Raw genomic sequence first — 25,041 nt, forward strand, 5'->3', positions numbered from 1 at the left:
CTTTCAAGGCTCCACTGCCAATGCTGAAATGCACCACACAGCGTCTCACTGTGTACACATCCACAGTTTGGTCTCCATAAATAAAGTATGCATCAATGAATGTCAGCAGGTATTGTGTTTTTCAGCATGGAGGAATCCAGTGACACACCTCTGCTTCATACACACTTCAAGTTCAGACATCACTCTGTCAGAGTGCCCCTCTGCGGCCATCTGTCACACAGCAACAGCACTGAACAGAATACTGGTGGGAAGGTTCAACCTCTACTACCACACCACCAACATCCACCTCTGATGTCATCAGCCAGCATCATAAAATACGAGGAATTACTTTTGGAGCTGCCCTTGTACATACTACTTAGCTTACATCTCCTATACTATAAAAGCCATGGTATTTGTATACAAAGAGATACAGGCAATACAGTAGTCTCAACATTTTTGCTCAGCTATCTGAGGTGTTTCATCTTTTTTTTTTCCTTATTTACCTTTGAGGTATTCTAGTGCACTAAATAATCACTCATTACATGTTTTCTGAAGCAGTTTGAGACTGTAAAGTCTGTTCTTGGTCAGACTTTTTACATCTACATGAAAAAATATTACAGGATACTTCAATGTCAGACACTGTCAAACAGAGGAGGATGCTAATCAGCACAGTTTAATGTAAGTTCTCTTACTGCTAGTAAGACTATGTGTGCTGTGGTGAGCAGTTAGAGATATTAAGAACTATACTCAAATTTCTTTTGAATAAAGATAATACACCAGCCCATAACATTCATCAGTTCATATAAACTCTTAGGAAACCAAGTTTCACTGCAAGTGTCTTCCTGGATCTGTTTATTTCAGAAGATACGGTACGAACAATGTTATAATAAGTTTTGCTATGTTTTAGCCATAAATGACTCATGCATCACTCCACTTGAAAGAATAAAATCCTATCATGCAAGTACAATATGTTACTGCAGCTGTTCCATGGGAACAACAACATATCCATTTGGAAGGAAAATACATTTATGAAAAAGCCTGACTAGCGGAAAAAGCAGAAAACAATTTATTATAAACAATAACATACAACACATCTGCTTTATTTGACATTTTTACGGTAACAGTCTGTTTTCATAGAATATATTGGATTAAAATGCATCCAGCTTTCTCCCTCCCACTCCCAGCTCAGATTATCCTTCATTGATCTTATCAATGAAAAACCCACTAGTTTTCTATTAACTGGGCTTTGGAAGAGGAGTTCCCATGCTAGTCAAATGTAAAGTTGCTGGTCAGAGTGCACCAAATTATTTCTTTGCTTCAGGCATATCTTATCCTCTTACCAAGATCCCAGTTTAGGTACAGAAAATTAAGTTTCCTTTCCTCTTTGGTTAGTAAAATATTGTATTTTTTAATCTTAGAAACCTGCAAAGGTTACAGCCTGAATGCTGCAAGGCTGGCAGGCAGCATACCTCCGGGAATTTCACTATGTGTTTAAAGAGAAGGCAGGTGCTGTGACAGTGGTGGCACTATGACCTCCTAGAGATAAGGCTTCCTGATGCCTCTCTTGTCCCTATTACAGCCAAGGCAACCTTTCCCTCCCTACTTCCCCCCACCCCCACTCCCTTCTTCTTTCTCCTTGCCCTTTCATTTCTGTGCACCTTTCTCATTAGTAGAAAACTTTATTTGCCTCCATACTGCAATTAAAAGTTTCATGAGTTTCTTCTGTTATAAATTAAGGTAGTGTAAAAAAGAAGTGAACTTGCACAAAAATTATCAAGACAAGAACAGGTAGAGGTGTTTAAATTAGCATAAGTTAAATAATTACACTATTTAACATAAACGACTGGTATATCAAAACATAGAGATATTTTACAGTGCTCTGTTGAAAAACATACGTCAAATAGCATACATAGGTAGCACTGTTATACTGATAATGCCATTGTTTCTTCCCATGAAAGAAATGTTTAAAAGCAGTGTTCTAGCTGGATACTGACAAACACTTCTAAATGAAATAACCCCTCAACCACTCCTCCAAAACATCTGCAGACTCATCAACACAAGACTGCAACTACCTTTACTCCCAGATGCTAGTGTAGCATGGCATCTCAGCTTGTTAATGGGACATTTCATCCATGAGAGACACAAATAGACTGAGAATGTAACTAATCACAGAAATAAATAAATAAATAAATCAACCAACCCACCCCAAAAACAACAAAATCACCACCACCATTCACACTTTGCTCAATTCATGCCAGCAAGTTACAACTATCTCCCCCATTCTAGGTGAGTACCTAGATGAGTTCTCATATAGCAAGAGAACAACATGTTCTCCCTCTTTTTTCACAAAAATCTCTGAAGAACTGTGTTTAGTTCCTCATCAAGATGAATGCCAAGCCTGCTAAATTTTTCATGACACTGAATTCTTGTTCTCCTGCCAGCCCTGGTTATGTGTGAACATTTTAGGCTCCCTCAGGCATTTGTTTTACTACAGAGTCCTGAAATACTTAAGTCTATTAAGACTTAAAATAAACATGTAAAAGGGAGGAATCTGCTAGATGTTCTTCCAGTCTACATCATAAGGAGGCACTACCTACATTGGAGAAGTTTAGAAATTATTCTCAACAGTGCCAGTGAAGTTGTGGTATACTGGACAGCAAAAGCCAACAAAGCATTTAAGCTACAGCCTGGGGTTCAAGTCCAGTGTCCATCAGGAAGAGCCCCGGGAGGCTAGACAGAAGTGGCCTGACAGGGTCTGGCTGTGCAAATCACTTGGACAAATGTGCAGCCTGAGCCTAGTGCACACTGCTTTTCAGAAACAGTGCATTTACTAAACACAATCGTAATGGCTACTCTGCATGTACACTGTGCTGTGTCTGTGTCCAGCTAAGTCCCTGTCTCTTGCTGCCAGAAAACGAAGGACTGAAGAATAACTAACATAGCTTAGCCTCAGTTACCCTCATAGCTGAAAGCTCTTCTGAAGCAGAAACTGCACTGACTGAAAGCTACACTGACCAATTCAAAATAAACTTCCAGAATCCTCTTGTTAAACAGTTCTTACCCTAGAGTGTTCAGGTTGTTGATGTACAAATGGTGACAAGTAGTCCTCAGGAGACCAAACTCAAGGTTGATATAGTAGACCAGATTTAACATGGTTGTAGCATGCAACACAGTGGATTAGAGCACAGGTACCTATATCAGCCTTTGCCCTGTTTCTGACCCTGCTGAGACAGCAGATAGGTACAGCATCACAGACAAAACTCCAGAAGATTTCTCTAAAAACAGAGAGCGTGCTTGGGAGGGAAGTGAAAATGCCTTTAATTCTGTCAGCTGCAAACAACAGGGCTGGAAAAGAACATGGTCATTTGTTTACACTCTTTCCTTGAATTAGCTAAGTGTTATGATGGCAATTAAGTACCCGTAATGTAAGATAAAAACATAAGAACTGACTTCCTTTACTCTCCCTCTACCCTGAGAGGGAAGGAGCTTTCTTCGGCAGAACTTTGCAGTCAAATTGTACTTATGCTTCCACAGACACCTGAGAAGCCTTGTTTGTTTTGCCTTCAAGCAGCAAGGGGACATGCTGCCAAGTATTTCACCCACAACATTTTAATGTCTTGTGGGGTGGGAATCCTACTTCAGAGAGTTAAAAGAATTAAAAAACCAACAACAAATGAACCGACAAGCCAGAAAACCAGCCCCAGGGGATTTTAAATTTAAGCCCAGCCTAAAGAGCAGTTCTGAACCCCTGAAGTCTGAATACATAACACAAACATCTTTACAACTTCATTCAAAGATACAGTTATGACCCCAGGTTTTTTCCCTTACTTATTCTTACGCAACTCTTAACCTCACTCAGCTTTGAATGACAGCTGCACAAGACCGAATGCCAAAAGAATGTCCCCTACTATTGCAACATCACAAAATCTCCACAAAGCAACCAAGCATGGCACAAGTGCGTGTTTATTATCCACCATCCAAACTGTGACTATGTCAAATAAGACTGATGATTACTGATAGAGACCATATGTGTCTGTTTTAAAAATGAAACTGTCCAAGTAAAGACCCTGCTTCCATCTGATTCTTTCTAGACTACTGCAGTTTCAAACATTATCTCAGCTTTATACAAGTGAAATAACAAACCCCATACAATTTCAAGTATCTTTCTTTGTGAACAGTATCTTCCTCTTTCTTTGACAGTTTCTATTAGTCTTTCACACCCCAGAATGGGAAATGAGATACAGAAACAAATTAAAACAGAATAGGATATTACTAAAACTTTCAAATAATAGCATACATAATCAGCAATTTTGTGACACTGTAGATGCAAGAATCTGATGCGCTAGGCATTATCAAAATGCATTACAATCCCCACCGTCCTTTCTCTGTATGGAGTTAACAAATGGCCAATACCATGTAGCATTTCACTCTAGCATCACAACTCAAAGGCAGTGGATCAGAATTACTGCTGATGGTGCACCACCTCACCACACAGTGCTTTTCTACCTGAGGTCTCAAATGCAGCCACATGTTGCCAACTTCTAATACAGGTTCCAGAAAAGCACTGAGGGTCTGAAATCTGAACACCTGGTCTATCCTACACTGAAGCCACCAAATTTGCAGATGATGCAAACTCATGGCAGTAAGGATGAGGGCAAGCTGCAAAGGACTGCATAAAGACATCAGGAGATTGAAATTAAATTCAGTGTAGATAAGCGTACAGTGATTCACATGGGAAAATATAACCTTAACTTCACACATACAGGGATGGTTTCTGAGCTGAACGTTACTGCCAAGGAGTGAGACCTTTGGGTTACAATAAATTGTTCCATCAAGATGTCAGCTCAGCATTCAGCTGCCAAAAGCAGCAGCTCAAATGCTGGGTATTGTTAAAAACTGAACAGGAAGCAAAACGGAGCCCATGATTATGCCACTTAGTAATTCCACCCAATTGATGAACAGCCCTGCTTCCAGCACAGAAAAAGTTAAGAGAAGAGCTTCATCACTAAGTATTTTCCATAGTGGCTAGGAGCAAAACAGAACTAAGCTTAAGAAGGAAGAGTGACCTGCAATTATATGGACAAAGACAGACATTCTAACGTACTGACAGCATCTGAGTTTCCTAATAGTTGTGTCTGAAGTCACATCCAGAATTCAAAGCGACTGTGCCTTTTAGATACTTGCTGATAAACCAACCAAAAAGAGGTTGACAAATTACAGAACTACAGAGGCTCTGTTAAAAAGCATCACTGTGTAACAGAAAGCCGCTGAGCTATTGCTAAAAGCACAAGCTTTACCAGTATTTGAATTAGCTGGGAAAAGACAAGCTTGAAGATTTGACTTCACTGTAGGACTATGAAGTCAGCTAAAAATCACTTTGCCGTGCCACTTTGAAAGAAACTAAAGATTTTAAGCCTCGAGGGTGAGCACAAGTGCCTGCAAAAGGGTAAGTAGGAACAAATGAATTGAAAGATCTTAAAGGCCTTTGCCTGCCTCATTGCTCTCTTTCTTTGTTTCCTTTCCTATGAAATAGTCTGTCCAAGGGACCACTGGAATGAGACTGGTGTGGCAGACAAATGTTTTTACCTGCTGAGGTTCTTGTTATGTACACACGTGGGCAGAAGACAAACACACCACTAGCATGCATAAACCAATCTATACATTTTCTTTACCTGTCATGTAATAGCATAAATTACAGAAAGGTAGGAAATATGGTGAATGATGAGAACAATAATTATTCTTTAGTTTTAGATTAATGAACATATCACATATGGACATAACTTCCAACAAGAAACAAAGCTGCACAGGGTACTTTATTACTTTAAACTGCTTGCTGCAGTCCTTAAGAGTTGCTCCAGGAGAGTAACAGGGATGAATGCTATTCTGAAACAGACTAAGACAACTTATTTTTTCCACCTTGTTTTAACCTTCCATTTCATTTAAAAAAAAAATTATGAGTTACTTCAATGCAGTTTTCTTTTTATTCTTTTGATATAGACATAATTCTTCAGCACTTGCCTTGGCTGAAACACACTTCTTCCATTTGTCCCATCCAAGCACGTTTATATGATACATAAGGGACACTGAGCAGGAAGTGCTCTGGGAAAATAAGTAGTCATGACTTAAAGAAAAAAAAAAAAGCTTCTAGAGGGAATAAATGAAGGAATTTTAATTAAAGTAGAATGAAGAAAACAGAGTAGATGTTAGCTGGTATAAGATGTGAAATTTCCAGTTACCGTAAGTAAGTGGAAATCAATCAAGTTGTTCACTAAATTCTTTGAGCGCTGAGAAAACAATGCACAAAATGGGTGAAACCCTGACAGGCAGCAGATTCAAAGCAAGGCAGACACGACAACTAATTTAAGCTCTGTCTTCTCCCACCAGAAAAGACAACTTACACTTCAGCACGACAACAGTTTCTCACATTAATCAGAGGAAAAAACAAAACAAAAATCACGCAGCCACGCTCTTTTTATTCTGCTGCTTACTAAAAATTAACTCATCATTTGTCTACTGAAGTGAGAGGAGAAACATTAATTAACCCAAGAAAGTCCATGACTGCTAGATGAATTGCTCCTCGACCCTGCGCTGCATGCAAAGGGCAGGACCAATCCATTACAGGCATGGCCTCCTTCTCCCTCCCCTTGCAAGTGGGGCACAAGGGCAGCCAGCCCTATCCAAAGGCCTGGCACGCAGCAAAGCTTCAATTCTGCTGCACCATTACAAAACACTGAATAAATGAAGTTTTCCAGAAAGCCATTCCAACTTAGTTCCTCATTACGGATCTAATTACAAGCCATCTTTCTAATGTACACCTGATGACATCGTGCAAAGCGCTTAGTTTTAAAGGTCAGCAGAAGTAAAGGAACAATTTTGCTATTTATAGTAAAGAGTGAACTTTTCTTATTTGGCTGTTTAAGCAGCCAACCCTTGAGTTTAATGTAATTAGGGAGGGGATATTCAATTTACAGTATCCACAAGTAATGATGATTACACTGGTTGAAAAAAGCTGCTGGTAAGCATAAGAAACCTTTGTAATTACATCCCGTTTTCAAAACGACCAGCACACCGTGAACTTGAGGCATTCCAACAAATGAAGGCCACAGCACATAAAAGCAAAGAAGCTTTGGCAGTTTAGAAGCTGTGCTGTTCAATGTAACGAGCCGTGAGACCGCAGGGAGATGACAAACAGCCTCACAGCACTCACCCCAGCATCCCAGGCCATCTCCATCCCCCTAAGAGCTGGCCATGTGCGCCCAGCATGGCGTGATCCCCTCAGGCAGCCTGCGCTGATCCCAGCTTGTTGAGGAGGACGACACTGGCCCTGGGGATGTGGAAATATCTCCTCCTCACCTCTCCCCACCCTGCGTGTGGCAGATTAGCTAGGTCAGCAATCCTCCAGGACCAAGGTGAAAAATAAACAAACAGCCACGTTCACAGCAGCTACAGTGATTGCTCTCTGGAAAATTATTCAGGCAGTATAAGGGAGGCAGCATTAAACGCTGCTGCCACTTGCAGCTTCACGGCTCTCTGCGTGCTGGCAGCAGAGTGGGGCACTCACTTGAGGAGGATCATCAGAGAGCTTGCCTGTCTGAGCATCTTCCATTAAGTTTTTGTTTTAGAAGGAGATAAGCAGGAGCCTCTCTGCCTGACAGGCAAAAGGCTTGTCATAATTCATTAGCAGGGCAGCCTCGCTCTGCTTTCCTTCAATGAAATCAGGCAACCAGGCTACAAAGGAAACGCTGAGCAAACACAAGCTTCTCCAGAGCCAGTACAATAAACTCACTGTTACTTGGTTTTGCCTGGTGCCTGAGATGGGGTGACCCACACTGTTCGACAAGACCTGCCAGGACCTGAAGAGCTGGCAGAGACCCACAAAGAAAGCAGCGATTCCTCAGCAGAACACAACTCACTGCCTGCAAGTGAGAACTTCGCATCTCAGCTGTGGAGATAACTGCACTCGCCTGCTTTTGCTACGAGCAGGATGAAGCTGACAATTTACTCTGCTAAACTACTTATATACAAGGGGAAAAAAAAAACCCAAACACAAAGCACAGAGGAGATGAGGTTAAAAAAATAAAAAAAAATATCACCAACTATTACTACTACACTGGATTATTGCAAAAATTAACAGAGATATCACAACTCTTCAGTCATATCCTAAATTCATCTCAAACCTCATTTCCTTCTAAGTAGGAATAATGTAAACTGCAATTGCAGTTATCTGTTATGAAAGGAAACAAGCCTAGACAAAGTGTCAAGATAAAGTCATTATGATGGCATTAAAGTAGGAAAGAGCAGAGCATGCCTTTATATTACATATATTTTTTGTCTACTGTGTATCCATTCATACGGAGCTAAAATGACCAGTTTTATTTAATTGTGTTTTACATATTTCTCCATGATGAACAGATCCAGTAAGAGGGAGTGAAGAAGAAATGTACTCTGACAGCATTTGGTCCCACTCACATTGTGTGTATGCAGCACTGCTTCAGATGACAAAATAATCCTGTACTAGCAAGTGAAATGTAAAGCATTTACACTCCAGCATTCAAACAGACTTTGGCAGAAAAACTGGTGTTACGAACCTTAAACTTAAATTATTACAGAACTTCTAAGATTGCATTCAGTTTCTCAAAGTCGCTTGATCATCACATCACAGAAGCAGTCAAAAAATATAAATTAACGTGGTATGTTTAGAAAAAGCAGAAAAGGTACTGAAAATGACTAATTATTGATTTTAGAACATCTGTGTCACACAATCTTCTGCAATAAAGCAGGTTTGGGTAATTTGCAAACAGCAGAGTAGTATTGCTTCCCTAAGTTCCTTTGTGCTTCACTTAGGCATGATAATTTATTTTGAATGTAATATCTGTCTTTAAAACTCCGGTCTATAACCATTATTAGCAACAGCACTATTAGCATGTCTAGAGATTGCTGCATGCCAGCAGAACACAGGTGATTGAACAGAAATCAATAAGGGTGTTTAATGACTTCACAAGAAAAATAAGTGACCCTCACACCCTTAATGGATTAACGTCACTTGTGTGCAACACCATTGCATAATGCTGACACAGAGCCACTCAAAGCAGTGTCACTTTTCATACGAGTGCTTTAAAACCTCATCAAAGGGAAATTGTGTTTTAATACTATTTCAGATGCCATTTTTGAGAGTATTTTTACAATACCATTTCATAAAGCAGAAAGCATGATCTGAATTGTTACAAGTAGCTTTTGTCATTGGCACATGTACTAGGTCACTTTCTGAAGCTAGCTGGTAAAATGAAATCCTGAACACAGAAGGATAACTCATGGAAACACTACTCAGCTTGTTTACTGTTAAGCATTTCCCCACTAAATACCCCAATATCTATACATCTGAGTCTTTGATACTACCAACAGAATGTCTTTCAAGGATCGAAATGCTGTCCCTCACAATCAGTTGTACAGCATATGATCTGTGGGATGTGCAGCCCTCCAGCATACCATGCAGCCTCAGAATGGAAGTGCCAGGAGAATAGCCCAAATGAGACAATACAGCACATAGAAATAAATGATTATGGTGGCTGCCATCACCAGGTTGCACACACAGGTCCCACAGAGTGAGCTCAAACATCAGTGAGGGCTGTGGGCATTCAAGTTCCTCGTTCTGTCATATTATCTACCATAATTTCAGGCTGAACACGAAGTACAATGAAAGAGCTACAAAATCTTCCTCCAGATGTCTGTCCCAGGTTTCACATACAGTTTCCACCTGAAGAAGCAGGAAGACTCACGCTCAGATAAAAGGAGGAAGCAAACGCAAAAGCTTTTTCTGACTGACTTGAGCGTTTCCTTATTCCTCCCCAAAGGACATGAAAACTCCTCCAGTAAATGTAGCATCATAATTGGCTATAATTGACTCCATCCTTCAATTTTTAAGGCAATCTATAAAATATGGATTGTTTTGTCAACTGGGAGACAATTTTGTGACACCACACTGTTTATCTCGTTACAGCGATCTTCCCTGCACTCAATATCATTTGTTACCCCTCAGTCTACCTCATTTGTACAGCAGCTCTGGGCCTCTCCTCATTTAATGCACTGCACACTCGTTAGTGTACACCAAACGCTTTGAGTACTACCAAAAGGAATTACTTGCTGAAAATCACTGCAATGGGGGATAACACTAGCAACACAGCAGCAGGTGAAGTACCACATTGGTATTTGGGCAGGCATGCTCAGCCCCGACATGGTCTGCTAGATACTATGCTGTCATCAGCCCATCTCACAACCTACTGTGCATGAAAAAGAGAGGATGGGGACCAAAAAACCCCCACAAGTTTAACCAGTTTGCTGCTGTTTTCTCTCGCACCTGCTGTATTAGTGAAATTGCAACATTGCAAGCTGGTAATGCTCTGGCTATACAGCCCACTCACTTGCCTGACAGCTATCACACCACTGCGGTTTTGCAGTAGGCTCTTGGGTCACAAAAGCATGACTTCTGAATGGGAACAATTGCACCCGGCATCTTCCATTAGCTAGATGCAGACAAATACCTCACAACAAAGCCAGAATTATGGACTTCTCTTTTTTTCCTATGACTTCAAACAATTAGTACTTTCTGTTTTTTTTTTGTTTTTTTTTTAAATACATCTCTGTCTTAATGCTTCATTTGAAAATCAGGAAGTAAAAGGAAACTAAACGCTAAAAATCCCAATACTGGCGGTCACAAAACTGCAGCAAATGATTGATAGAAACGTTGATGTAATTCTATCCATAGCAACAGTTTAATTATGAACATCTTGGCAGTGAGCCTGCTCTATGTGTTGATTTTCCCCAGCAGAGAATGCCATACAATCCATCTTTGTATTGCGCGCTACATGACTACATGGAGAAGCCAATCAAAGGGAACAAGGAAGAGAGAAGTTGCAGTAAATTATGGGGGGAATACAGAAGTACATTGGCCATGAATAATTTCACTCCTGAGAATAAGCAAGGCAGAGAAAAAGGAGCAGAAGAAAAAAAAATACCAGGAGGGTGCTACCCACAACAAAATACTACCATAGTCCTTAATTACAGTAACTACAGCACACAACATGAATGCTCCTCAGTGATTAATGGCATGAATTTCTGGTACCCATCTGAAAGTTCCCCTTGTCCAGTTCTTTTTTGCAGGATGCCTACTGTGCCACCAGCAATGCAGACAGAGAAGATCTTGCTATCTAAGGTGAACAGGACCCCAAGGGGACACGAGGCTCAGTGGTCACCTCCACATCACACCCTGCAAGGCAGAGCACACCAGCAGGAGTGGAGCTACTGGAGCTACCCAATAGCCACATGATTCGCATGGTAAGCATTTTATTTCAACTGGTTCAGCGTGGTACTGTGGGCATACACACCCTTACATTCTAGATCTATCTGGAGCAGCATTTGGGAAAAACTCTCTGAAATACCGAAGCAGAGATTTAACATTTTACTATCTGCTCTTTAACAAAATGTTCCGGTAATTTTTAAGAGTGCGAACAAAGGTTTTGTGAAATGCTGTTAGGCTATTACGTGTGGTAAGAAAACCATCAATCATTTCTGCAGCCCGGTGCCCACATTCACAGCTTAACTCAATAAAGACTGGTTTTATTTTCTATTAAAGTATGAATATTTTATATGTGTAACCACATAAATCAATGAGAATACTCACACAAGTGTGTGTGTGCGTATATATCTGTATATATTTATACACGTATATATCTGGATTGTACTGTGCACCCAGTTCTTTGAAGGTAGCACAAAAAACAGTTCAGGAATTTGAAATAACACCATCATAAAAACAAGCTTCCTACAGTATACATAAACTTATGATATGCACACTCAAATTAAGCAATTAATTCTGAACTTCTGGGAGTTACGCACACGTTACTCACAAGCATTGTTCTTTTCTACACTTCCCCTTTGCAGATGTATGACTATTTCCATCTCCAAGATGAAGCAGCTGCATCACAACATGAAAGAAATATTTTCTTCTTATGGCATCAAACTTACAGGAATCCACTGTGCATTATCTGTTTGAGAAATTGCTCTTAAACACAAAGTGTCAGAATCTAGCAGAACCTGCTTTATATTCTCTAGTTCTTCCTCATTAAAATCTACTTAAAACGCTGGAAAGCACTGAAGAAAGGGATTTGTTTTGGTAGATACAAGCTAATGCCTAATTCACAACATTATAAAAATCTGTTAAAACACAGCACTAAAAGTGAATTAGTTATTTAAGCTCCAAAAAGCTAAAGATACTCATCAGTCTGTTTCGAGATATGGCCATTTTCAGCTCTGAACCCCCATTTCATAGCCCTGCTCACACTACTCCAGATGCACTCTGGTTTTCTGAACAACAATGTATTATCAAGTGTTTGCATTTGATAAAAAGTCCTGTTGTGCATCATCACCTTTTCTTTCTTCCAGTGCCAAACAATCCAGTTTGCCAACAACAACAAAATTGTTTGATCATCTCTTTAATGTAGAGATTCTCTCCAAACAAACACATCTTTCATAGTACCCATATGACTGCCCTGGTCAAACAATTACCTGAATACAATACCCAGCTGATTACACTGAAGATTCAGTTAACTTATTTACCCTTCAACATCTAGAGATACAAAAGAGAAACCCACAGGAACTCCCGGTAAAGACACTTTGTTGAGACATTAATCAAAGTCAAAGTAATATGAACAGTTATATCATTCCTTACTAAGTTCACCTTGATATTTACACAAAAAGGCCATTTGCAAAATCTTCAGAAAGAAATGAAAATGACACATCACTGTGTCCTGACAGGCTTGGTGTCTGAGGGGAATTTTGCTCCAGGGCACACCGAAATGTAAGAGTGCTGATGCAGTTCTTGTTGTCCACTAAAAGGGAACTTGTGTAAAGAAATACTGCTGTATTTAGAAACACTTTATGACAACCACAATATAGAGGATGCACAAATTCCACAGAAGACACAATTCTGAAGTCCTGGTGCAACTACAAATTCAACAAACATATAATTTTAATGAACTGAGAACTGAATTAACGATTACAGAACACCTGAAAGATCTTAATGACTGCTAAAGCTGACATTAAAGTTTGTGGCCACTTAATCTTTTATTACTTTGGTGCATTACTTTAGATCAAAGCACACAAATCTGGCTGGAAGTATATTTTTTCCCCAGGATTTCTAACATAAATCTTTCTCCACAGCTAGAAACCTAAGAACAAACAAGATGACCACGTATTACATCTCAAAAGAATCTCAGCCACGAGTTGCCATATAAGTGCCTTTATCTATTGGAGAAGAAAGCAAAAACCTTCTAATCCGGAACAGAGGTCTTGTGGCAGACCTCCTGGCTAGGCACAGCCAGGAAGCTGATGCAATGCAAGTACGTAGAGAGCATTCAGCATTACCTGGCCCTGTCACAGCTCCTGATAAGCTCTGCTACAGTCAGACATGGACCTGTCTGGCTGCCACACTGACTGTATGCACTGCCTGTTGCTCAGAGAGGGGCAGTAAAATGAGAAAGTGCTATTCAACACAAAGACTGCCAGGACACATTATGACAGATGCTCTGGGCAGCTTTTGGTCTACAGCCCTTTCGGAAAGCAGGACTGTGGAAGCAGCTGATGCTTCCAGACATTTATATTTCTAGATGATTGTTTATTTCTGAAATACTACTATATGACAAAACTGCAGCTTGATTTTAAAAATTAAAATACTAACAGCATGTGCACTTATCACAGAAAAAATTTGTTAGAAGTGCGTATTAAAGCAGAGCACAACTGACCTTCTCATGGAAAAAAGCAGTCATTGTGGACCACTGCTGTAAAGAAAGCTTCTCACAGTCATTTACACGTGCTTAAATTAAATATTTAAATGGAAGGGAATGCTGTCTGGATGCTTAACAGGCCATGGTTGTCTGAACTCACTCTGGTCATTTCCACAGCACAGAAGACTGTAGACCAAACTGAATAAAAGCCACTTCTGAGAAAGCCAGCGCATTTCTACAATTTGCCACAGTGCCAAGCAGCAGCTGGGATCCTGGGATTAGCTGAACTGTTCCGCATGCAGCCTATGCAGCTGCACCACTGTCAGCACAGGCACCAGTGAGCTCACAAGGCCATGGGGCTTTGGGACTGGGCAGCTACGTGGGTACCTCCTGAATTCTGGGTGTGTTAACTGAGCACATGTTTGCACTTACTGCAATTATTACACTAAATACACATGTTCTTATAAGGACTGATAACATGATGGAATCTAAGCTTTTTTAGGCATTAGCCTTTAAATGAAAGATCATCGTACTATCTGTGTGAACTGAAATTGCGTTCCAGCCAACTAGTGAACATGAAAGGACCAGGTATCTTCATGCTGAAATGAGTGCTCAGACCGAGGGTCTCATGCCAGTTACAGAAGCCTGCTAAAGGTACACCTGATTCGATAATCAGCTTTTCTTTCTCCCCTTCACAATCTGATATGGATAAGGTAAGTCATTCCTGTTCTCTAAGAAAAACATTCCATCTCAGTGCACTGCAACTCAAGAACAAATGTGAAACACAAACCTCCTGTTTGACAAATACGTATCTGAGAGGCGTCAGGCAGCAAAGACAGATTTTAAATTGCAAACTGTTATATTGGTACTTCACCAAGGAAAATCCCACAAGCTCTGCCTCTGCACATTCCTCCGCTACTTGAAGATACAGTCAGATGCAGAAAAATGCTGAAGGCAACAGGGATTTCTTTTAGTATTTTTAACATAACAAACAGTATTACTTAGGCAGCAAAAAGCAAAGATAGAGAAAACTAATTTCTTTTCCTTGACCATACTGCTCAGTCCACCATGCTTCTGCTCATTTGTCTCCCTTTGTCTGGTGGGTCAGGGCACCATACTGCTTTTCAAGCCATCTTTGATAGCATAGTCCAAAATCACTTACTATTTCAGACATTTACAGTCCATTAAACAGAAGCCAACACTGAGGCCATCAAAGGTTTAATAAATTACCCTTAAAAAAAGACCAAGTGAGAAATAAGCAAATCTCTCCAAACTAAAAATTAGAAAAAAGAAAAGCCTCAGTCACAAGTAATTGTTTTACTGCTCTGCAGGCAGACTTCAGACATTTTCTACATATTCATCCCATATTTTAGCTGGTAATTCATCTTTTAATTAAAATTTCTTAGCAGAATGTTCAGTATAAAAACATTAGTTAAACAGAGCAGAAATACACTGGTGTCAGAATCGTAGGCTTGATTTTTGCATTCAGCCATAAACCAGTTTTCACCTTGCTTACAAACTCCAAAAGCTTGTTTAAGCTCTGTGGTTCATCATAGCTTCGTTCACAAAACTGGATCACAGTTTCCTCTTAAAAAAAATGGAGAGAAGTTGGGGAAGACACAAAACAATGGAGGAAAAAAAAAGTACAAGAAAAAGTAAGCAATGAAAAAAAAACACCTCAACAGCAGAATCGTAACTTAGTTTTGTTTATATGTTGACTTTTATTAAATGCAATTAAGTCTTCTAACTCTGGGTCAGCCCCACAGTTTCTTTCTTGTGGGCAGAGCTGTGTACCTGTACAAAACACCACTTAACTCATTGGGCTCCACAAGGCTCTGCCCATTTGCAGATGCACTGCCTGTATTTGCTTGCTTCCTTCCTGCAAACATATTAAAAAAACAAATGAAACTCCCAGCACCAAACCAAACACGACCACCCCTACCTACATAAAGCCACAACTGTGGCTCTCCAGCCCTGAGAACATGTCAGCCCTATCTTTCCAAAGTCCTTTGTCAGTGACGTGGGTTTGGAGACCAAGCAGCAAGAAAAACTCTCAGTCCATGCTCTTTAAAAAAAGATGTAATGAATTATAAGGATTTTATAAAGGACCATTAATTACTCTAGATTTAAGACATTACTTGGCCAATAACTCTTCATGTTATGGGAGTGGCTTTGCTGTGAAGCTCATTCTTTCTTCACTTTTTCCTGTACTGTAGGTAAGTACCGCTCATAGTGTGAAAAAACAGTATTATTAATTTTAATCCAGAAAACTGAGTTTTAATTCTGAACATTACCATTAAAATCCCAATACAAATAAGCCCTAACCACACAGAAAATTGCTACATTTAGTTGCAGAAGCAAGTAGAGATCCAGACAGAGCTGCCTCTTTTTTCAGTTTCAACTGAAATACGTGTAACATGTCAGTTTCTGCCACCACCAATACAATTGCACCACACACAATCTGCACAGCAAATGTATTAGACCTAAAACCAAAGATCAATAAGGCATAGGCTCAGGATCACTGAGGTGCCAGGAGCTCTGCTTTCAGCCCAGGGTGGGAAAGGCACACGTGCAACTTGTTACACTGAAAACCAGCTTCCACTTAGTTGACAGAAGAGCCAGGTATTAACAACTACAACAACAAAGCATACAGCCTGTAATTTTAGGGAAGAATAACATACTTGCTATTTTTCTACCTGTAAATCAATATTTTCAACACTGAACAGTACTAGGGAAGTGAAAACAAATGAAAGGCAGCCTGGACCAACATCATCGTTTTACTAGAGCACCTGTTTGCACTGCTCCTGCAGCAGCTCCGGTGCTTTTGGCTGATGCTGCACTGGGACCACTCCGAACTATTGCTATCTGACAGCCTCACCACAACCCTGTAGCAACATCAATACTGCAGGAAGTAAACTGACTGCTAGGGCAGCCTCACTGCAAGCTGGAGTGAAGAGCTGCAGGAGTGCCCTCTTATCAGGTCAGAAATAAAACTCTGCTCCTTTCGGCCTGGCTCTTCTCTGCTTCCATCACCAATGTCTGATATGCTGCATCTGAAAGTAAGGAGAAAGTCCTTGTTTTTAAATATGAGCATCTTGGTACACAAATGCAAATTACGCTCTCCTCCCATTTACAATTCCCACAGGAGACATGAAAACAATTCCTACGTGTATACAAACACGTTAACAGAGGATTGTGCTTCAACTTCTGAAACTCTGCCTCTAGCAATCTCTGTGAGCACAGACATTAGTATTACACAGAGACATGCTCTAACCAAACAGGATGTAAAGCAAAGGGGTAGAGCCCCTTTCCCCCACCCCAGATGTAAGTTGTGAAGGAGACACATAAGCATAACTCTCACCCAGCACTGCTTTGACCAGGGCATCTGCAGCAGCCCAAAAAGGATCACTTTCTGTACAGACACAGTCCAACAAAGAGATGCTACAGAGTGATACCACAACTATACTACATACCTTTAGACAATTTACTCCAGCTTTCCATTTAGAATAATTTTATGCCAATACATTTAGGGCACATGGAGTAAAATGAATGAATTATACTAAGTTAGATGGTAGTTAATTGGAAGGATAAAGAAAAAATTATTACCAAGCTTTAGTTATACATGGCATTTTTGTCTACAGAGTATGCGTTATTTTCTATCCTGATCAACCCAACTCCATTTCTAAATGGAGATAAATCTGGAGGTAAATCTGTACCTGTACACAACACATTACACTGAAAAAACAGCTGTGACATTGCAATACTCCTACCTTGGCTTTTGCATCAAGCACCTTTTTTTCAAACAGGTTTTTTAAGCCCTGAGCACTATACTCAGCGGCTCCTCAATTTTGGAGAAGATTCTTCACTCTCATGCTTTCTGGAGATGCAAGCTCCAAAGCATTTCCTCTGTGATCCGTTTGAAATATCTCAGGAATATTCCTGTTTGCCCATTTGCAATGTATTGATTTCAAATGCAATCTAAGAGGCATTAACAGTTATTTTATACAGTTTAGATCCAAACAAAGTATTTCATGATTATCTGTAGGAAATGTTTCTGATGATTTACACTGAAGAGGTTATATTTTGTGTTTTGTTGTTGTTTTCTTTTTTTTGGTTATTTTTACCAACCACAATAATTTGAAAGATGCCTATTTTGTCCTGATTTGGAATGGGAATCTTCTTGCTGGAATACCTAAGCTGTTTTTCCTTCAGTTCTATTCAGAACATTTATGCAGACTATTTCTGCTGCCCAATGAACACACGACATACTTCAAATAGCAATGACAAAAGGTGAAAACGAGCCCTGACAGTCTGCTATAAGTGCATGCATCAAGGGCACAGTTAAATCACAGCTAAGACACATCTATGCACCTTGTATGGTTGAGACTTGATGAAATAAGTAAGAACTCATCTACGCTTACAGTGGGGACTGCAGTACCTTGGTGCAGGCACACCATCCAGAGCATCCCCACCTCAGATGCCTGAGAACTCCGAGGGGTCCAGATTTTTGCCAGTAAATTCACAAGAATTTAATCCAGCTACTGAGTATCTTACCACTACCTTATCCTAATGAATACACTGAATCTGGGGGCCATTTGCTGCACGCAAATGCTACCAGTCAAAATTCCTGAGGCTCTTGAGGGAATGCTCTCTGACCAACCATGCCACCATTAGATGTGCTTTCCTCAGGTGCTGTGAGGCTCAACAGCTGCCAGACAAGATCAGGTAGCTGCAGCCCTCACTTGCTGATGGTACCAAGCTCAGCACTATTCCTTTCCTGTCCCAGTCAGAACCCAAAGAGGAAATGCAGCTCTTCACCCTAACAGAAGTTGTGGCTCGGTGCAGTGAGAACATGGCAGACTTTACCCCTGCCACCAACTGCAGAGAACAGTGATGGGAAGAGAAAGAAGTGACAGACTGGGACTGTTCACCTACACCTCTGAGAGGATGGGAGTCCAAGCAGGACACTTACAGAAAAAAACAAGGAAAGTAACCTTGATTTCCTAAATCCACTTCCCAAATCAGTATTAATCCCTTTTCCTTCACTTTTTGCAAGAAAAGTAAAAAAAAAAAAAAAAAGTTATATAGTTAATTCTCATTTGGATTAGAGATATTTATAAACTGGAAAGGAGTAAAGTCAGTGTTAACAAATATTAACAAGTGTTAAAAGATGCACAACAATTTTGCATGCCTTAAGTATTCTGTGGTAATTCCATGTTTTATGTCTTAAGAAAGAGACAGAGTGCCAAAAGAGAGGCTACAGCTCTCACAAAGTATATGTCAGGATCAGAAGGACGTGACAATGTTAGTATATAATGTCTGTAATAACCTTTAGTGCAACGTTTTCCTAAATATACCATCTGACTTCTTGCTGCTCTTTATGATACTATGCACAACATGGTGTACAGACATTATAAAACACCATAAATTCTGTTCCTGGAGTAATTGTGTATATATATATAGAATACAAATAGAGGGGAAAATAAGGAAAGAAAGGAAGTGAATAAAGACATAACTGCAATAACTGAATTATATGTTGCAACAGAATAAAAGCTCCCAAACTTTATCACAAATTGATCAAGAAGATGAAACAGCATCTGTAAGACTTTTCTGTAACCTATCCTAATCATTGCATAAGAGCAACAGATATCCATAATGTAAGAGGCATTCTTGAAACTCATGGCTGACATTAGACTACATTCAGTCACCATTTTCCATACTGTAAAATAATTCCCCTTCTTCCCCCCCCCTCAAGTAATTACCTGAAAATATGGCAGCTGGGATTTCAGCAACCACAGTTCTCAGCAACAAAAGTGTGATTATCAGGCCAGAAATTCAACGTATTGCTGGAAAACTTCCACACTCTCTTTGGGCTGTAACAATGCAGCAGCAAGGGAGTTCTGACAAAACAGGCCCATTATTATTTAATTCCCAGAAAATGCAATTTGGAAGATGAAAAGAGGACAAAGAGAGAAGGGGAAAAAAACCACAAAGGTTTGGTAAATATCTTGAGATTACTTTGTAGTAAGTTTTCCACGTGAGAAACAGATACAGCTTCAAATGCTTTGTGAAGCTAATGTGGAAACAGTTTCTAAAATGTGCTTTCAAAGAGAAACAGCTCCACAAAACAAACTGCAGTCCCCTCTAGGCAGCAGCTCCGCTCACTGCTCAGCAAGGAGGCAATCTTTCCTCTCATTATTCCAAAGCACTGCCTTCCTTCGCAGCCTCCAAAGTACAGTTGCAGGATGCCACACCAAAGGTCAGGTTGTGGGCTAGGATGGAATGAGCACCAAGCTGCTCAGCCCTCCAGAGCAGGTGGGCATGGATGCTGCGCCCATGGAGCAGGGCCCAACTCGCTCCTGTGCCTCAGGAACAGCACAATTTAAAATCCACTCATGTAATTTCAGCCTCATACAGTCAGACTAGAGAACTCAGGGACCCAAACACAATAATAGATCTAAAGAGCAACAAAAGGAGACAGGGGACTGCATGAGCTTGGAAGGTTTTTCCAGCCTTGATGATTCTATGAAATGAATTTCCAGCACTGCGAATCATTCTGCTAAAATTCCCATAAAAATGTTGGAATTGTGGCCACTGTCAACAACTACAACACACAAGATGGGAGGAAAATACAAATATTTCTTCTAACTACTGCTGGTATTTCTTTCTTTGTTTTATCACCTCATCTATTTCATATGAATAGCTGACAGCTGAATCTGTCTCTCACAATTTCAGACACACAACTTTCTCTGCAGGCTTTCATGACAAGGATTTTCCTCTATGCAATAGATTTCAGCTTTCTCACAGAAATGCTCTCATCTACTTGCATTTTAGTGTGAATTTCTCAGACAAGCTGCTCTTTAATTTTTCCACATAAAGCAGAGTTCCCGTTGTCAGAACAGCATAAACTCATTCAAAAGGAAAGTTAGAAAGAAAATGAAATTTTTTTGAAGGATAAGAGCCAAATAGATGAAAAACACCTCCTTGAGTACAGAAATATTCAGACTTTGGTCAAATTTAAGAAAGCACAATGAAAAGTAAATTCTAGTAGCAATTCTAGAAAATATCCAGAGGTTACAGCTGCAGCAAATGGCTTAATAGTTGCACAGCATCAAGACAGAACTTCCAAATCGTAAGATGCAAGATAAAAACAGGATCGAAATGTTGTGCTTGTAAGTGAGCAGGAAGGTTCAATAGTGATATTGAGTAGAAGATCAAAAGTGAAACAGCAGTTCAAATACACAGGGTAAGAAGTGAGTCTAACAGTCAGAGACCTGTAGGAGGGAATGAATTCTAGCCCTAGGATAAAGTCCTACTGAAATACAAATGGTCACAGTGATGCAGAGAAGCAAGCAGCCAGCAATCCTCCTTACTAAAATCCAAGATATGGATGCAGGAGAAAACTTCATCAATCCTGAGACCTCATCATAAGAACCTGTGCTTGTATACCAGGCCCTGCATGTATGCCCCCTGAAATATTCTATAAGCTTCTTATAACTAGAAGAGACCCCAAATGTATGTACTAATAATGAAATAACAGAGCCAGTAGATCTGATACACAGTAACACAAGAAAAACAGAATATTGCTCTGCACAGACCCAGAATAGCTCAAGAGAAGCTCAGAGAAAACATATTTCACCCTGTGGGGACAGGTTGGAAGAAAATTCTTCAGCGCATACAGATGCTACACTAAGACAAACATACTCCTTCTTGCAGCAGTTTTCCAAGCTTGGTACCTTCATAACTCTGTCTGATTCAAAAAGTGCTCTTTGGGATGCACTGAGGCTTAGTCTTTATTCAGCACGCAGTGCCTGAGCTGCCGGAGGAGCCACATACCACCAGCACAGCCTGCACTGCCACAGTGCTAAACACCAGGAGCAGGGAACAAGTGCAAGCAGTAGACACACAAAAAGGTACAACAGATTCATCTCTCATAGCTGAAACCCTTGACTCAAGAAGAAACTGACCACAGAAGGGAAACACCGTTTTATGTTAAGAGGTAAAACCCTGAAGAAAATAATAGAAGCAACAAACCCCAAACAATTTCCCACCCAAAATAAAAACCCCAAGCAACCCTCCAACAACACACCATAAACAAACAACTCAGAAACCTGATACAGCAAAGAATAATGAATTATAAAAGCCAGCTGACACTTGAAAGAGAACCTCAACAGCTTACACTCCAGAGTATTTTCCTGCAAGCCTATAAAATGCTTCAACTACAAGCAGCAGCAGATCTGTTATGCCTGACTCGTTAAAAAAAGAAACAAAAAAAAAAAGAAAAAGAAAACGAGCTTCCTATTGCAGTTTCACAAAGAGGCACGAAGACAAGTATACGTGGTGATATGGTGCTGCATCTCCTTTGAGAAATATGACAGCTGCAGGAAAAAAAAAAAAAAAAAAAAAAGAAAGCATACATAAATACTTAATGAGATGACCAAGCCTTACATGCCATAAGAAGTTCCGTGATTTGTGCTGATCCTTTGTTGCTTTACGGGCTGTACTCTCAAGACAAAACAGTCTTTTAGTCTCTGATTAACTCTGATAGAGGAAACAAAAGCTCCAAGAAGATGCCCCTTAGGGCACGAGTGACTGAGCGAATGTCAAGAGCACAAAGTTCACTGGAATTGTTTTATAGCTCCCTGCTCGAGCCATTTAACAGATAGGAGAGCACAAAGTTCACATACTGCCAGGAGTACGGACCGGAGCAGAGAACAGTCCACCAAGGTGAAAGCGCAAGGGGCAGTAAGCAGGGATATAAATAACGTTTGGGGGAGTAAGCGCCCTGCATCCCACCAACTGCACCAGTGATGGGCTGCCGTGCCTCATGAAACTCCCTAATGCCACGACTCTGTGCAAGCAGCAGACACACGAAGGGTGCTGTGGAATTGCATAATGCTATGATAATAAGAATAATAAAAAGGGCCGGAGACGCTGGACTGTGTATGTTCCTAAAAACGGTTATAGAAGGATGACTATCAGTCACAGAAACAGCAGTAAGGAAACATAGAAGAAAAATAACACTATAACCTAGCGTGAAGTGCAGGACAGTGGGCACATCCCTGCTTTCCTTCCAAAAAGCATCAGCTGGAGGCACCGTTGTCCTGTTTCACCATCACACAGATTTAAACCTTCTTCCCATTGATTTATTTCAAGGTCCTCAGCAGTTTAAAAGCAAAAACAACACAACCACAAAACTATGAGCTTTGTTACAATATGTGTTAAGTCAACATCATAAAAACATCACAGCTTCATGTAACTATAGGCAGACTGGAAAACATGTAATGCTTAAAAGGCCCAAACAAACAAAATGCTTAAACACTAACTAGTCTTTTGATGAAGTAAGAGACTTCCCCTACACACACGGAATACATCACACTGACATGTATTTAATGTAGGAGAGATGTCTCTATGTAGCTGCTACGTACATGACGACTGATCTTAAGAAAGGCTTAGATCATTAGAAAAACTCCAACAGATCAAAGGCAGAAACAACATTAAAATACCTAATATGAAGAAAATATATTCAGCAACTAGAGTGAGAGTGTTTAAAACACTTTCTGTTCATATTCAAGAAGAAATTCAAGAAATGATGAACTTCTGCAGCACTGATTTAACAGGTTAGGGTTAGTGGAAGAATAAACTGAGAAAAAAAAACCACAGAACACACTAAATGGAGCACTCAGAACAGCTGAAACTATTAATGGAAGGGGCGTTTTCCTGACAAAAAGTAAAGAGATTGAAGTGCCATACAAATCAGACATGCCTGCCAGCAGGCCGGAGTGGATGATCAACAACTTTTAATGCTGTAGGAACAAGATAAAGGGAAACAGGTTCAGTCACGGTGCTATTGTTAGCTTTGCGGAGCAGCCTGATTCATTTTCCTTAATAACCAAAGGAATGCGGAAAAAAAAGTTTAACTAAGCAGTTCCAAACAAGGAGTCACATAAGTACCAGACCTTCAGAGAAGGCCACATGCACAGAGAAGTAGCAACATGAGGATCAAGTACAGATAAAAGAGTCAAAACAAATAGAATAAGACACAGACAGAAACCACCCACCTGCCTCAAAGCAGGAGCTCTACCAGATGCCCCCTCCTTGTACGCTCACATATTCCTGTAGGGAAAAACCCTTCTGAAAGCCAAAGTCCCTGCTGCTCTTCTGAGGCTCACATCCTTCAAGCCTACGATATTGCTCCTACTATGTACTGTGTGTAGAACTTGATTGCATATATGCTCCAGTTATGCTTGCGTGAGTGAAGTATGTGATTCTGAGATCCTTGGTTCAGCAAAGTCTTACCTACTAGGGACTGTGATAATCTTAAGTCATTACAAACTCAAGGTTTTTTGTCTTCCTAGAGTTGCTTCTGCTCAGTCAGCATTGTAAAGAGACCAAAAAATCCTTCAGATAGTCTTCCCTAAACAACAAATCTTCCTGACAACTGAAACATCAAGCAACAACAGCCCAGATCCTGGTTGCCCATCCATCCTGACAAACTCTAGTATGGGGCTCTCCCCTTACCAATAGCACACAAATGTAAGCCAGGCTGCAGGATTATCCTGTGGCAGCCATGCTCGTTGTGCCTCCCACTCACAGTATATGCCAAGTGGCTCAGAAGGGACTCCCTGTGGAGCAGTTTGCTCCTAAGTTCAACCCAGTTCACACTTCACTAGCAGAGGATAGCATTTGATTTTTAGCTTTCAACTGAACCAATCTGAATCAGCATCCATTTTCAAACAGTTATGATAAATCTGGATCTCAGATCCAGAACCAATCTGTACTGTATTTGGCTCCACTAAAGCCAGCAAAAATTAGTAATGAAGATATTTTTCCTAGAATAGAGGTATTCTCTAGCAAGTGAAATACAAGACTACTGCTACAACACAAGATTTAATTCAGCATCTGGGAACCTCACTTTTGGCAGTCTCCAGGATTCTCGTTGAATTTCAGGACTGTCCCTGCAACCCAAGTGCCCCATTGACAAACGTTGTTCTGCAGCCCTCAGCTGCCAGGGACAGGACCTAAACATTCCGTTCTCTTTAAATAGTATGAATATCACATCCAGAATTATTCTTAAAAAATTGGGAAGCTACAAGCTTCTATAAATTACAGAAATGTGCAAGTATAAAGGAAGAGCAAGCTGATACAAACCCACATATCCTATTTGCAGATCCGTATTCCAAATCAGCCAACAGAGATATTAAAGAGAAATACAAACATTTGTTAATTTTGAAATTAAATTATTTTTAATTAAAAACTAATATATACATGATAGAGTCATTTGCCC

General features: G+C 40.2%; 1 protein-coding gene and 1 long non-coding RNA gene across 35 annotated transcripts in view; one reads left to right on the top strand and one right to left on the bottom strand.

Annotated features, from left to right (window-relative positions):
* The window catches only part of TENM3 (teneurin transmembrane protein 3), a 770,347-nt gene that overhangs the window by 184,431 nt on the left and 560,875 nt on the right, over window positions 1-25,041 (bottom strand). The gene's annotated exons all lie outside the window — the stretch shown is intronic.
* Window positions 5,246-12,208, top strand: LOC146761053 (uncharacterized). Its single transcript, XR_014945325.1, has 3 exons — window positions 5,246-5,425; window positions 11,124-11,310; window positions 11,914-12,208. It is a non-coding gene; the product is annotated as an uncharacterized LOC146761053 (long non-coding RNA).

Source organism: Coturnix japonica, chromosome 4 (genome assembly GCF_054131305.1).
Source record: "Coturnix japonica strain WE chromosome 4, WE-NBRP24, whole genome shotgun sequence".
NCBI classification, from domain to species: Eukaryota; Metazoa; Chordata; class Aves; order Galliformes; family Phasianidae; genus Coturnix; species Coturnix japonica.